A 14,027-nucleotide genomic window follows, 5' to 3' on the forward strand; every position below is an offset into this window, starting at 1 on the left:
GCACAAATTTAAATTTTCCTGAAACTGTAACCCCTATATTAGGAGAGGGGATGTGTGGGGTGAAGGCTCCTGGACTAGGAGAGGGTTTGGAGAAGTCTGAACTGAAAAAGGGGGGTTGCAGAGGAGTCTGTGGACTAGGAGAGGGGGCTATGCGGGGAAGGCCCTGGACTAGGAGAGGGGGTGGGCTAGAAGAGGAGGTTGTGCAGAGGAGGCTATGGACTAGGAGAGGGGAGTGTACAGAGGGGGCCATAAATGAGGAGAGGGGGTGTGCGGAGGAGGCTGTGGACTAGGAGAGGGGGTGCCTAGAGGCTTCAGAGTAGGACAGGGGGTGCCTGGATAGCCTGGACTAAAACAGGGGGAGCATGGAGGACTTGGACTAGGAAGGAGGGTGCCTGCGGGCCCTGCACTAGGAGATGCAGTGCCTGGAAGCCCCAATATAGGAGGATGCCTGGAGGCCCCAAACTAGGTGAGGGTGTGCCGAAAAGGCCCCAGACTAGGAGAGGGGGTGCCCAATGTTTCTAGACTAGAAGAGGGGGTGCCAAGAAAATGTGAAAAAACTCTAGTTTGGGATTTTTAAGGCAATGAAATAATAATTTAGAAAGAATATATATAAGAGATTTATTTTAACATATAAACATATAAAAAAGACAAATTGAGTAGAAAAATTCAACATGTTGCATAATTATACAAAGATTAAAAGCAATGCATGATGTATTGGATTGAGTTGGAAGTGGTATTTCCCAACTACTTGCTGAATGACCACCAGTGGAAACCGGATGGTAAAGATATATATATGATATTTTGAACAATAAATGCATAAGCAAACTCTTCTGCAGGGATTTATACCACTTCTGAAAGTACACAATTTAGCATTTTAGAATTTATATTAGTATATACAAGTACCATATAATGTACACATTTTCAATAGCTGCAAACATATGACATGAAAACTTACATTTTAAATACACGTTTAAGTAACTTTTGGCAGAAGAAATCCCCATATCTCGGTGGAAAAAGTCCAAGATTTGCACAAATTGCCAGATAAGGAAAAATAAGTCCAATGGGTAATATGTATACACATACATTACCCACACTACAACTTCATCTGTTGGGGTGTAAAAACATCCCTCAAGGGAGCAGGTTCACAACCCCTAAACTTAAAAGAGGTTATTTACTGTTAGGGACAGTTTGCTTATGAAATCCAAGAGTTTTGGAGAAATAGAACTTTCGCCTATATTGGCACGGCTCCACCAGTTTTGACTCCTCCAGATATCATCTGGTGGAGAGGAATGGCGCCAGCTGCAGTCCTCGGCGTCTCCATATACTGCTCAGGCGTGACGACATCAGACGCACTGCTAGAGCGTCCTGCGACCCACATCACATCCGGTCTATCGGATGACAACATCCAGAGACCGGATTGACGGCCAAATTGGAGACAAACGCCGCCGACACAAAAGGATCCTCTGGTGATTAGATTCCCCATACAACCAGAGGAGAACAAACGGCCCTGGTATGGAATATAAGGGCCTTTGCATGCTGGGTAAAGGTGTGAGGGCTTGCAAAAAGACAGCATAATTTACACCAACTGTTAAGTGCCTCTGCCATTACAAACCAAAAAATAAATAATTGCAATATATGCCATTCCCTCAAAAGACTGTCGCATATGTTTCAATCCAAATGGAATGAAGAAAATGAAAACAGAAAGTAGAGAGGGAAAGAACCTAAATATTACAGAAAAAAGAAAAGAAACACAAAGGTGTAACATCAATATTTCAGCTCCCAAAGTTTAAGGACGAGGAAATCCCACTACGGAAATCCCACTAGAGGGGGTGCCTGGAGGCTCTGTTCTGGAAGAGGGAGTGTCTGAATCCTCTAGACTAGAAGAAGGGGCATGTGGAGGCTTTGGACTATGAAAGAGGGTACCTGGAGGCTCAGGACTAGGTGGAGGAGTGCCTGGATGCCTCGGACTAGAAGGTGATGTGCCTGGAGGCCCTGGATTAGGAGAGGATGTTCCCGGAGGCCCTGCTGAATTCAGGGAAAAAGAGCCAGGACCTAATGCTTGGACTGAGGGAGAGCCTGCCTTGGCCCTGGAGGGTAAGCTGGGAGTCAGTGAGTTCACGAGATAGGTGGGCACATTTATTAATCAAATATTGCCAAACAGGAGCAGATAGACAGGTTGAGTGAAAGATCTATTTAATACCTAAAATCTCTTTCCCGCTATCTGAACCATATGACAATTGCCACATGTAGGGCAGCTCATTGACATAATTGGGCTAACCTAAACATGCTGCACCTAAACATGCAAAATCACAGGCGCATTGTCGCACCTGCATTGGTGTAATTGGAGCTTGCATCCTAATAATATTATCCGACTGCCAAAATCACTGATGAGGAACTTCGCTGGATCAGATCACTTCTCCGACTGGTAACGAGTTCTGCTTTGTTAATAACCACTGCAAGAGGTGTGTTCACTACATCAGTAAACAATGATTCAATACTGTCTAACAGAGTCCTCCTCACATACATTACACAAGATGGCAGATCCCTGCTGCAAACCCGTGTTTATTTACAAATTGATAAATGAGTGGCCACGTCTGTTCTTGTCATGTCAAATTACAATAATTTATTCTTTTTTTTTTTTTTCACTTGACATAAAAACACAATTAATTATTTTCTCAAACACAAACACAATGAATTATGGATAGAGGGCTTATGAAAGAATGAATCTTATGTTTTTTTTGCCAGTTATAATAAATGTCACACTTGATTTCTAGAAAAATTCAGTTTGTAATAGATCAAACTACAGAGCACTGCAGTGTGGGACTGACATCGGTGATTAAAACAAGCAAATGGAACTCGATAAATGGAAACAAAATGTTTCTGCTTTCAAGTTATAGAGAACGGCAATACTGTCTGATAGATTTCCACTGAGTGCAACTAAGTAAACAGCAAAGAAATGCAATTATCCAAACCAAAATCTGGTCGCAGAAGAAGCCACTTAGAAAGTTAAAGGTTAATACAGTGGTATAAAATGCAAAAACTACATTCGACAGCATGTTCAAAAGTAGTTTACTTTTAACATTTAATTTTGGAGTGAATGTACTTTACCAAACAAAAACCACATACACTGTTATGCCCCGTACACACGATCGGACATTGATCGGACATTCCGACAACAAAATCCTAGGATTTTTCCGACGGATGTTGGCTCAAACTTGTCTTGCATACACACGGTCACACAAAGTTGTCGGAAAATCTGATCGTTCTGAACACGGTGACGTAAAGCACAGACGTTGGGACTATAAACGGGGCAGTGGCCAATAGCTTTCATCTCTTTATTTATTCTGAGCATGCGTGGCACTTTGTGCGTCAGATTTGTGTACACACGATCGGAATTTCTGACAACGGATTTTGTTGTCGGAAAATTTTATAGCCTGCTCTCAAACTTTGTGTGTCGGAAAATCCGATGGAAAATGTGTGATGGAGCCCACACATGGTCGGAATTTCCGACAACAAGGTCCTATCACACATTTTCCGTCGGAAAATCCGACCGTGTATACGGGGCATTAGACCCCTTTTACATGGGGTGGACTCTGTTTCGATTAACAGGGGATCTGTTCGATGATCTCCTGCTGAACAGAGCAGAGAGGACAGATGACAGGTCCGTGTCAGCTCAGATTCTGCTGAGCAAACATAGGCAGAGCCCACTCTGCTCTATGGGTGGCCGGGTATAAACAAACCCCGCCTGTCCATCTACACCTGACTACACATGACTGTCCTCCGATCCAATCCACCAGACCAGGGTTCTCCAAACTTTTTAAACAAAGGGCCAACTTACTGTCCTTCAGACTTAAGGGGTGCCGTACGCAGGACTGTGACCACTGGGAGTTGAAAAGGTCCTGACGTCAGTGGGAATAAACAATGCCCCATCTTGGTGTCAAAGGGAGGAATAGCGTCCCATCATTTGTTTCAGTGGGAGGAATTGTGCCCCATTGTTTGTGTCATTGGGAGGAATCGTGAACTATCATTGGTATCACTGGGCCTCATCTTTGGTGTCATTGGGACGAATTGTGAACTATCATTGGTGTCACTGGGCCTCATCTTTGGTGTCATTGGAAGGAATTGTGAACTATCATTTTTGTCACTGGGCCTCAACTTTGGTGTCATTGGAAGGAACTGAAAGGGTACAAATGTCATCAGCACACCAAGGATTCCTCATAAGCATTCAAAGCTTTATTCACATGGTCAAACGGTACCCATACAGCAACGTTTCGGAGCCACACAGGCCCCCTTCGTCAGGCAAGTGATTGGGAGGAATTTGGCCCCATCTTTGGTGTCATTGGGAGGAATTGTGCCCCTTCATTGGTGTTAGTGGGGGGGAATTATGTCCCATTGTTGGTATCAGTGGATGAAAATAGTGCCCCAAGGGCCACATAAAAGCAGACAAAGGGCAACATCTGGCCCCCTAGGCTGCAATTTGGAGACCACTGACCTAGACGCCAGGGTATAAAAGGAAGGGGTTTTTGGGACTTTTAATGAACCCATGGCCTGTTAAGGTCATGTATTTCCACTCCTGTGAATATCAAAAATAGTGGGGGAGCACTTTACATTTACAAGCACATGGTTGCAATGAGGTAGATGGGTGAACATTTTTATTGATTGATGTACATATATACATATATAATCTGGTATCAATTTAAAAACAATGAACATGGTAATGACATTGGTATCTCATGACATAAGCACAATAGAACTCTATGGTTCACCAAAATTGCATGATTGCATAATTCCATATGGTGCAGAGTAATGCCTGCATGAACTATGGCAGTGATGGCGAACCTTGGCACTCCAGATGTTTTGGAACTACATTTCCCATGATGCTCAACTACACTGCACAGTGCAGGAGCATCATGGGAAATATAGTTCCAAAACATCTGGGATGCCAAGGTTCGCCATCACTGACCTATGGCCTCACTATTCCTGTAAAAGTGAGTAAAACATGATGACATAAATGTCTAAAATTACAAAAGTAGAAACACGGCATCTGGTAGCTCTACGCGTTTCGTGTCCTTTAAGACACTTATTAGGAGCAAGCGCATGATGTATTTGTAATGAAATATACGTTGTCTAAAAAAATCTGACATGTACAGACATGAACAGGGGTAGGGTGAAAGAAGACCCCCCACACCGAGTACATGTTTACTTGCTGTAGTTGGAGCATTAAAGTGGTTGTAAACCCTTACCACTTTTACCTACAGGTTAGCCTAGATTAAGGCTTACCTGTAGGTGCAACAAATATCTCCTAAACCTACACGGTTTAGGAGATATTTGCAAAAGACAGGCACCGATGTCTACGGCGCATGCGCCGTAGACAACGGGGTGCAGACGCACTGAGTGTGCCGTTTCTAACGGCGATCGTGCCGTTAGTGGCAGCTCTGGCCAAACACAGTGCCGGAGCCGCGATACCCGGAAGGAAGATAGGCGCTACCTGACACAGGCTCCTGTGTCAGGTAAGTGACACATAATGGGCTACAATGCAATGCATAGTAGCCCATTATGCTTTATCTTTGCAGGGAAACAAAGAGGAAGAAAAACCCATCAGGGTTTACAGGTTTTACTCTTTAAAGGTATGGTGCCGCGCGCGGTGAGCCATCTGAGGACATCTCTACCGGGGGCTTTGGCGGTCAATTCGGCGATGGCAACCCACACAGGCAACAACCAGGGCAGGCATGGAACTGTAGGCACACCTATGTGTGGGGTGAAAATAAGGAGTGAACCAAGTGGGAGATCTATGTAGGGGATGTAAATTATTGTGAAATGGGTAGGGAATACGTGCTGGTGAGATGGTTCATGTAAAGTCCCACTTCCTAGATGGAAGGGGACAGATCTCCATCTATTTATTTTTAGTGGACCGGATTGGATTGGAGGTAGGCGGGTGTAAGGCCTGGTTCACACCTATGCATTTTTTTGTGCGTTTTCGGTTTTTCAGAAACACACTACAGTCCATTTAACATGGTTTCCTATAGATGTAGCTCACATCTGTGCATTTTATAGAAAGTGCCAGGGACTTTTTTCTGGTTTTTGGTTCCATAGACTTCAATGGATCAAAAGCACGTATTGAAAAATGCGAAATGCACCTGCAATATGCAAACTGCAACCTGCATAGGTATGAATCAGGCCTAAAAGGATACAAGTCAGTTTAAACCCGCCGGTCCCTAGGGGTTAATGGAGGGTCCTTTCAGGTCCTCCTGAAAAACTGACAGGCAGACCCGATTGGACCCTTTGAAATTTGTTTGAATTTATGAAAAGTTTTCCATCATGCTCCTTTCAATTTTCTTCTGTTGTCACTGTCACTGTGGTTGAAAACAAATGTCATTTTGCTCCCACTAATGATCAGAAAATCATGAACATTCCCATCCAAAAAAATTAAAGCAAAACGCCACTAGTGTATACCCAGATTTAGATGGCCTTGACTAAAAAACTGAATTTAAACTCCAGCTAACACTTTTTAAGCAGTTACAGCAACAGTTTGTTTTTTTTCCTTTTTTGTTATAAAGGGTTTACCATAAATAAATAAAAGTTGATCATTGAAAGCACCCCTGATAGTGGTAAATGGTTTGTCTCAACCCTTTAACTGCCACTTTAGCTGGACAGCTTGTTTTGTTTAAGGAAGTAAAAAAAATAGCATTATAAAAATAGCAATATTGGCCGGATCACCTGGTGAAATTAAAGATAAAAAAGTCTAAATGATAAAAAAGTCTAAAAAAACAAACGAAACAAATGCAGCCACCACATGTAAGAAAAGGTAATCTGCAATATAATACATTACATTTTGGGGTTTACTATTGCTTTAAAGTGTATGTCAGGACAAAAAGAAAAAAAACACATATAACCATGGCTGAAAGTACAGAAAGGTCTGGTTCTATCTATTTGGATGAGAAAAAAAGAGAGGGAAAGGGAGAGGGAGAGAAGAGGAGAGGGAGAGAATGAGAATCTACAGTTAAGAAAGGGGAATGTAGAGGGGAGGGTAAGGGTTGAGGAAATAGAGAAGAGAGATGAGATGGAATGAGTATAGGAAACAAATGAAAGGAGAAGAAAACAAAAAGTTAGGGAAAGGAGAGGAGAGCATGTACGCTATATTACCAAAAGTATTGGGACACCTGCCTTTTCACGCATGTGAACTTTAATGACATCCCAGTCTTAGTCCGTAGGGTTCATTATTGAGTTGGTCCACCCTTTGCAGCTATAACAGCTTCAAATCCTCTGGGAAGGCTGTCCACAAGGTTTAGCAGTGTGTCTAGGGGAATGTTTGACCATTCTTCCAGAAGCGCATTTGTGAGGTCAGGCACTGATGTGGATGAGAAGGCCTGGCCCACACTTTCCGCTCTAATTCATCCCAGAGGTGTTCTATCAGGTTGCGCAGGCCAGTTAAGTTCCTCCACCCCAAACTCGCTCATCCATGTCTTTATGGACCTTGCTTTGTGCTCTGGTGTGCAGTCATGTTGGAACAGGAAGGGGCCATCCCCAAACGGTTCAAACAAAGTTGGGAGCATGAAATTGTCCAAAATACCTTGGTATGCTGACACCTTAAGAGTTCCCTTCACTGGAACTAAGGGGCCAAGCTCAACCCCTGAAAAACAACCCCACACCATAATCCCCCCATCACCAAACAATTTGGACTAGTGCACAAAGCAAGGTCCATAAAGACATGGATGAGCAAGTGAAAATTCCCTTGCAAAATGAAAATGTTATTTTTCAAAGTGAACATGTTCTTTGGTAAATCTGCCACAAAAAGCAGAGCCTACCACCTTTAAAGTGCCTATCACATACAACACATACCTATAATAGTAGACAACACAGTACAGAACAGTGGACCATGACCCCGGCTCTCATCTTGGGAAAACCTACCATGCATTTTAGGACCAGAAATATGGAACCTTGTAACTAATTCATTTTCCAGAAAACTATTTTAGACACCAACTAAAGAATAAAGAATAATTTCAATAATTTGAATGTATAATACATTTTTAGAAAACTCATACAACTTAAACTATGAAGGTAAATAAGTAAGTCAATAAAGTATTCATGTGCAATGTTTCATATTTTCTTGACTAAAAGGTATACAGTACATTTTTAACATAAATAATAAAATAAATACATAATTAAAATATCAATAGGCAATATTTTATAATAAAAAATAAAACAAATAAGAGGTAGATTTTAGTTTTACTAATTATATAAATACAATGTCTATATGCAATAGTTCACATTCTAATTACGTTGGGAAAAAATATAATTTTTGATTTTTGTAACGTGCATCTTTGCCTCCTGTGTGTGCATTTTTCATTTTCTTGTTTTCAAAGATCAAAAAAAAGTTATTGACAGAGTTTTGTTAAATACAGAATCGAAAAAATATATAATTTTTTAGTACAGAACAAAAATTATATAAAAAAAAAACACTATCAATTTCACTCTTTTTCTGAAGTAGATCATTTTAACTCTTTGGGGATTTGATAACCATTCCTAGTGAAACCTTGGCTATATAAAAAAAAAAAAGAAAATGCAGTCCATTCATGAATAATGAAGGCATGAGTTCCGTTAACTTTAATTTTTTCCCGAAGAAAATTACTAAGGCAAATCAACCTGACCACTCTGTTTTGAGGACTAATGCATTTTAAATTGAAAAATGTGGAAGCGATTTACTACATTTACATGGACATTCTCTGCCACGTTATTCTATACAGTAAGCCCTTTGTATCTCAACCCCATGCAGAAAGCAGCTTCTGTAAATGGCTGCGTGGGCAGACCCTCCCTAATCTCCAGTAAACACATGGCTTATCCCACCTTGACTCCGCCATTTTTAGTTCTTTTCATGTGAGAGCTCCTGGATATTCAAAGAAAAGGGGCTCCTTTTCTCATAATGTTTTCCTGCATAAGCTAAAATGATTCACACTCATTATAAGGATAAAAGCTGAAAGGGGAACCTGTCATCTGAGAAAGTAAAAAAAAAGTTCCATGCTTTCATTGCATTATGGATATCAGAATAATATTGAAATAGAGCTTGTATTTCAGCAGCCGTGGCTAGCAATTATATATAAATAGAACACGAGAATATTTGTAGGCCCCGCAGTCTCAAAATAGCTAAAACCATGCAATATATTTATATATACAAGAAAAAGTATGAGAACCCTTTGGCATTAACTGGCTTTACTGGCACAGTAATTTGCCATAAAATCTAATCTGATCCTCATCTAAGTCACAAGAATAGACAAACACAATGTGCTTAAGCTGATAACACACACAAAATGATTATTTTTTAAAATTTAATTTCTCGTGTCTTTTTTTAACAAATCTATTAGATGTGCAATTCGTTTCATTCCAAATTAGTTTTTTGGCAAAATTCTGCATATTTGACAAATTTTTTTAAAAACAAATTTTCTAAGAGAACGGAAATTAGAAAAAATGAAAATCCGAGAATTCAAAAATCAGAAAGAACAAAAATCTGAAAATAAGAACGAAAATGTGAAAATTCGAACATTCAAAAGAACGAAAAAACATTCATATAATTTAATTTTTCGTATTTTTTATTATAGTTAAATCATTAACCATTATTATAGTTTGTTTTATTATTATTATTTATTATTGATAAATAATCATAATAACAACTATAAGAATAGTTATAAACTATTAAATTATAGGTAGTGGAATTTCCTTTCAAATTTGGCTAACTGTTAGTGAACGTAACGAATACGAATTTATCCGAAGTTACGAATTATCCGATATAATGAATGCTGCATCTAAACAAAAGGAACGTAATGAATATGAATACATCCGAAGTTACCAATTATCAAAGTAACGAATACAGCATCTATATTAATGGAACGTAGCGAATTTGAATGCATCCAAAGTTACGAATTATCAAAATAACAAATGCCGATCATAACGAATGACCTGGTTAATGAAAAAAAAAATACATTTTTTGGCAGTGCACATGTCTGTCACGTATTGAACATCAACAGTCATTGAGGGAAAAGTAAGTGAACCCATAGACTAATTACTTCAACTAAAACTAATTGGAGTCAGTGTTCATTTAGATCCTATTTGCATTCAGGGTAAAATGACTCACCGGTTGACCTATTGAGTATGCATTACAAATGTATGTTTTGCATTGTTATGGATTTATAATTGCATCAAAGTTTATAAATCAGTTTTAAAATATTGTTCTTTACTTATTCATAGTGATATACTATACAGGGCTTCATGTGTCTCCTGAAGAAGCAATTTTGATGGTGAAACATGTTAAGCGGAAACAACCGTACATACAATAAAACCGCATAATTTTGTCGTCATTGGTTTTGTATAAAAAATAAGTGTTTTTAAACTTTGTAAAATAAAGTTTTTTGATTTTATATTGTGTTGTATAATAACATACTGTATACCAGTGATGGCGAACTTTGGCACCCCAGATGTTTTGAAACTACATTTCCCATGATGCTCTGCTACACTGTAGCGTTCATTAGCATCATGGGAATGTAGTTCCAAAACTTCTGGGGTGCCAAGGTTCGCCATCACTGATATATACTGATTTGCTCCCTTTAAACCCCATTTTTGTACCTTTAAAACGAAATTAAAAATTCCTAGCTGATTAACAAAATTGAATTGGAGTCAATAGTTTACACACTTGGAGTTCAAATAAATGAAATTGTGAGTTTGGTGGTGTGGTTTAGAGCAACTCTGATTGATCAAAGTCACTCAAACATTTTAAGATTGCTGTTTTTAAGAAGAATGAGCTGATGTGAACCATGCCTTACAAAAAGGAGCTCTTTGAAGATATACAATGATGAAAAGTTGATCTGCATAAGACTGGAAAGAGATATAAAGCAATCTCAAAGTGTTTAATCATCCTTCAATAGACACACAGATTGTCTATAAATGGAGACAGTTTATTGCTGTGGCTACTCTTCCTAAAATTGGGCACCCAGCCAAGATGTCTTCCAAGGCACAACACAATAGAACCCATGAGTAACAACTAAAGATTTAAAGACATCACTGGAACTGGAAAACATCCCTGTTCATGAGCCTACCACATGCAAGTCTTTGAACAGGCAGGGTGTCTGTGGCAGAAGACCATGGAGGATGCTACTGCTGTCCAAAAAGCATCCCAAAGAGAACCTTGGCAAACTGCAATGTTACTGGGAAACTGTTTTGACTTGAAGTCTTGAAGAATACTCATGTATGGTGCAAAAAGGGCACAGCTTACCAACATCAAAACATCATCCCAACGGTGAAGAATGGTGGAGGGAACATTATGTGCTTGCTGTGCTGCCTCAGGGCCTGGACCATGTGCCATGGGGAAAATGAATACCGCCAAGTTTATCGCAATGCCCTATAGGATAATGTCAGGGTGGCTGTCCGCAGGCTGAGACTTAGTAGAAGTTGGTTGATGTAGCAGGACTATGACTCTAAGCATCGGTGTAAATCCACCACAGAAAAAGAAAATGCGCCTTGTGGAGTGGCCCAATCAGAGCCCAGACCTTAACCCTATAGAGATGCTGTGGAATGACCTCAAGAGAGCCATTCACACCAGATATCCTACAAATGGGTCTGAGTTTAAGCAGTTTTTTTAAACAGGCATAAAATTCCTCCTGAACAATGTGAAGATCCCAGGAATACCGAAAGTGCTTCATTGAAATCATTGCGGCCAAGGGAGGTTCAACCAGCTCTTAACTCCAAGGGTGCGCACTGTGAATGTTTAATGTGTGTATTCAATAAAGACATCAGAATTGAGAATTGTTTGTGTGTTATCTCTTTCCAAATATCAGTAAAGATTGTCACTTTTACAAGCGGCTGGCGGGGAACTTCGACTCACATATGACAATATATATTTATTATATATTTATAATATATAATATATATATATATATATATATATATATATATATATATATATATATACATACAGTAGTATCTTGGATTATGAGCATAATCTGTTCCAGGAGAATGCTTGTAATCCAAAGCCCTCGTATATCAAAGTGAGTTTCCCCATAGGAATCAATGTAAACTCCATTGATTCCTATGCTTCCCCATAGGAATCAATGGAATCAATGGACACTGCTTGTCTATGCAGTACCACACATGGCTAGAGGTGGGGGGGCGCCGGAGACACTCAGAAACACTCGGAGAAGCTCAGATACCACTCAGAGACACTAAGAGACACTCGGAAACACTCGTGAATGGAGTGTTTCCAAGTGTTTCCCTAGCGGCTCCGAGTGTCTCCAAGCATTACCGGTGCCCCCACACCTCTGGCCAAATGTGGTACTGCACACTGCAGAGACTTGAATCCTGTTTGTCTTGCGAGATAACGCTTGCAAACCGATTCAGGATTTGAAAAAAACAAAAAACAGCTCGTATTGAGAAACGCTCTTAGACCGCATTACTCGCAATCCGAGGTTTTACTGTGTATATATAACCCAATAGTTTATTGTGCTCATTAACACACCTTTGACTGCTAGCAAACTATTGGGGATGTGTTTATACTTATGTGTATTGTAAGTTGTAAGTGAGGAGACGGCAAGTCTACCCTGAAAGGTCATATCTCTGAGTCACCAAGTCTGGGTAAATGATTAGTAAACTAGCTCATGTTAATTAGGTTTCTGGTTACAGGTGTATTGTTAGAGTAATATGAGTGGGAGGGGGGGGGAACCTCCTCTTCAACTGTATATAGGACTGTATTCTTGTTCTAATAAACAGTTCATGTTCAGCAACCAAACGAGTATTGTCTTGTTTGTTGTTGGGAGTGGTTGGAATATCTGATATCTATATTCAGACTGGGAGGAAGCGGTATATGACGAAAACACTCAAGCGGAGTGTGGGGCGTTTTGTCACATATATATATTTTACAACATCCTATAGTGAAAGAATTTTTCCAGAAGTTTATTTATTTGTGGGGAAAAAAAAAGCATAATATAACAACTTAACAACTTAATAAGGGGCTCATGGCACAGTGTTTGCAGTGCATGCTGGGCGTTCAAAGAAGGCTCAGCACAAGCTTAATGAGTTAAATGATAAACGATCAGGTCCGTACCACTCTGCTTAGATTTCATATTTATCGGATTAAAACATCAGTTCCAAACTTTTACATTACCTTGAAAAGAAAACTTCACTTTTCATTTTTTTTTTTTTAGAAATGATATAATACCTAATTGCTACAAAAGTAATTTTAATAATTTAATGTAATTGAATACTATTGAAAATGACCTTTCCATGTTCAAACACAGTCAGCAGTGATTCTCTAAAACTGCCAAAAAAACTCAATTTTCACTTGCTTGTAACCATGGAAACGTTTTTCTGAGGGTTTTGTGTACCGAATAAGCTGTTTCAGTATCCAGGTGCAGGTAAGAATCTGCAATGGAATTCGCTGAAATCCCCACAATATATTATTAACACAGGGAGGCTTTTTTCAATTGTGAAGATAAAAAATGGTGTAATGTATATTATCACATTATGTCAAATGGCTATACACTGTCCAGATCATTAGCGGGTTGCCAGGATCTCTGGAGACATTTCTAACAACCCAGGTATGAAGAGAACTCCTTTACCTAAAGCAGAACTTCACCCCAAAGGGGGAGTTCTGATTTTCTGCTTCCTCTCTCCCTCTTCTACCACTTTTGGACACCTTAACCACTTCAGCCCCTGAAGGATTTACCCCTTCCTGATCAGAGCACTTTTTTGCGATTCGGCACTGCATCGCTTTAACTGACAATTGCGCGGTCGTGTGACGTTGCACCCAAACAAAATTGACGTCCTTTTTTCCCCACAAATAGAGATTTCTTTTGGTGCTATTTGATCACCTCTGCGTTTTTTATTTTTTGCACTATAAACAAAAAAAGAGCGACAATTTTGAAAAAAAAAAAAAAGCAATATTTTTTACATTTTGCTATAATAAATATCCCCTAAAAAATATATTTAAAAAAACAAATTTTCTCCTCAGTTTAGGCCGATATGTATTCTTCTACATATTTTTGGTA

Source organism: Aquarana catesbeiana, linkage group LG01, assembly GCF_042186555.1.
Source record: "Aquarana catesbeiana isolate 2022-GZ linkage group LG01, ASM4218655v1, whole genome shotgun sequence".
In the NCBI taxonomy this organism is placed as follows: domain Eukaryota; kingdom Metazoa; phylum Chordata; class Amphibia; order Anura; family Ranidae; genus Aquarana; species Aquarana catesbeiana.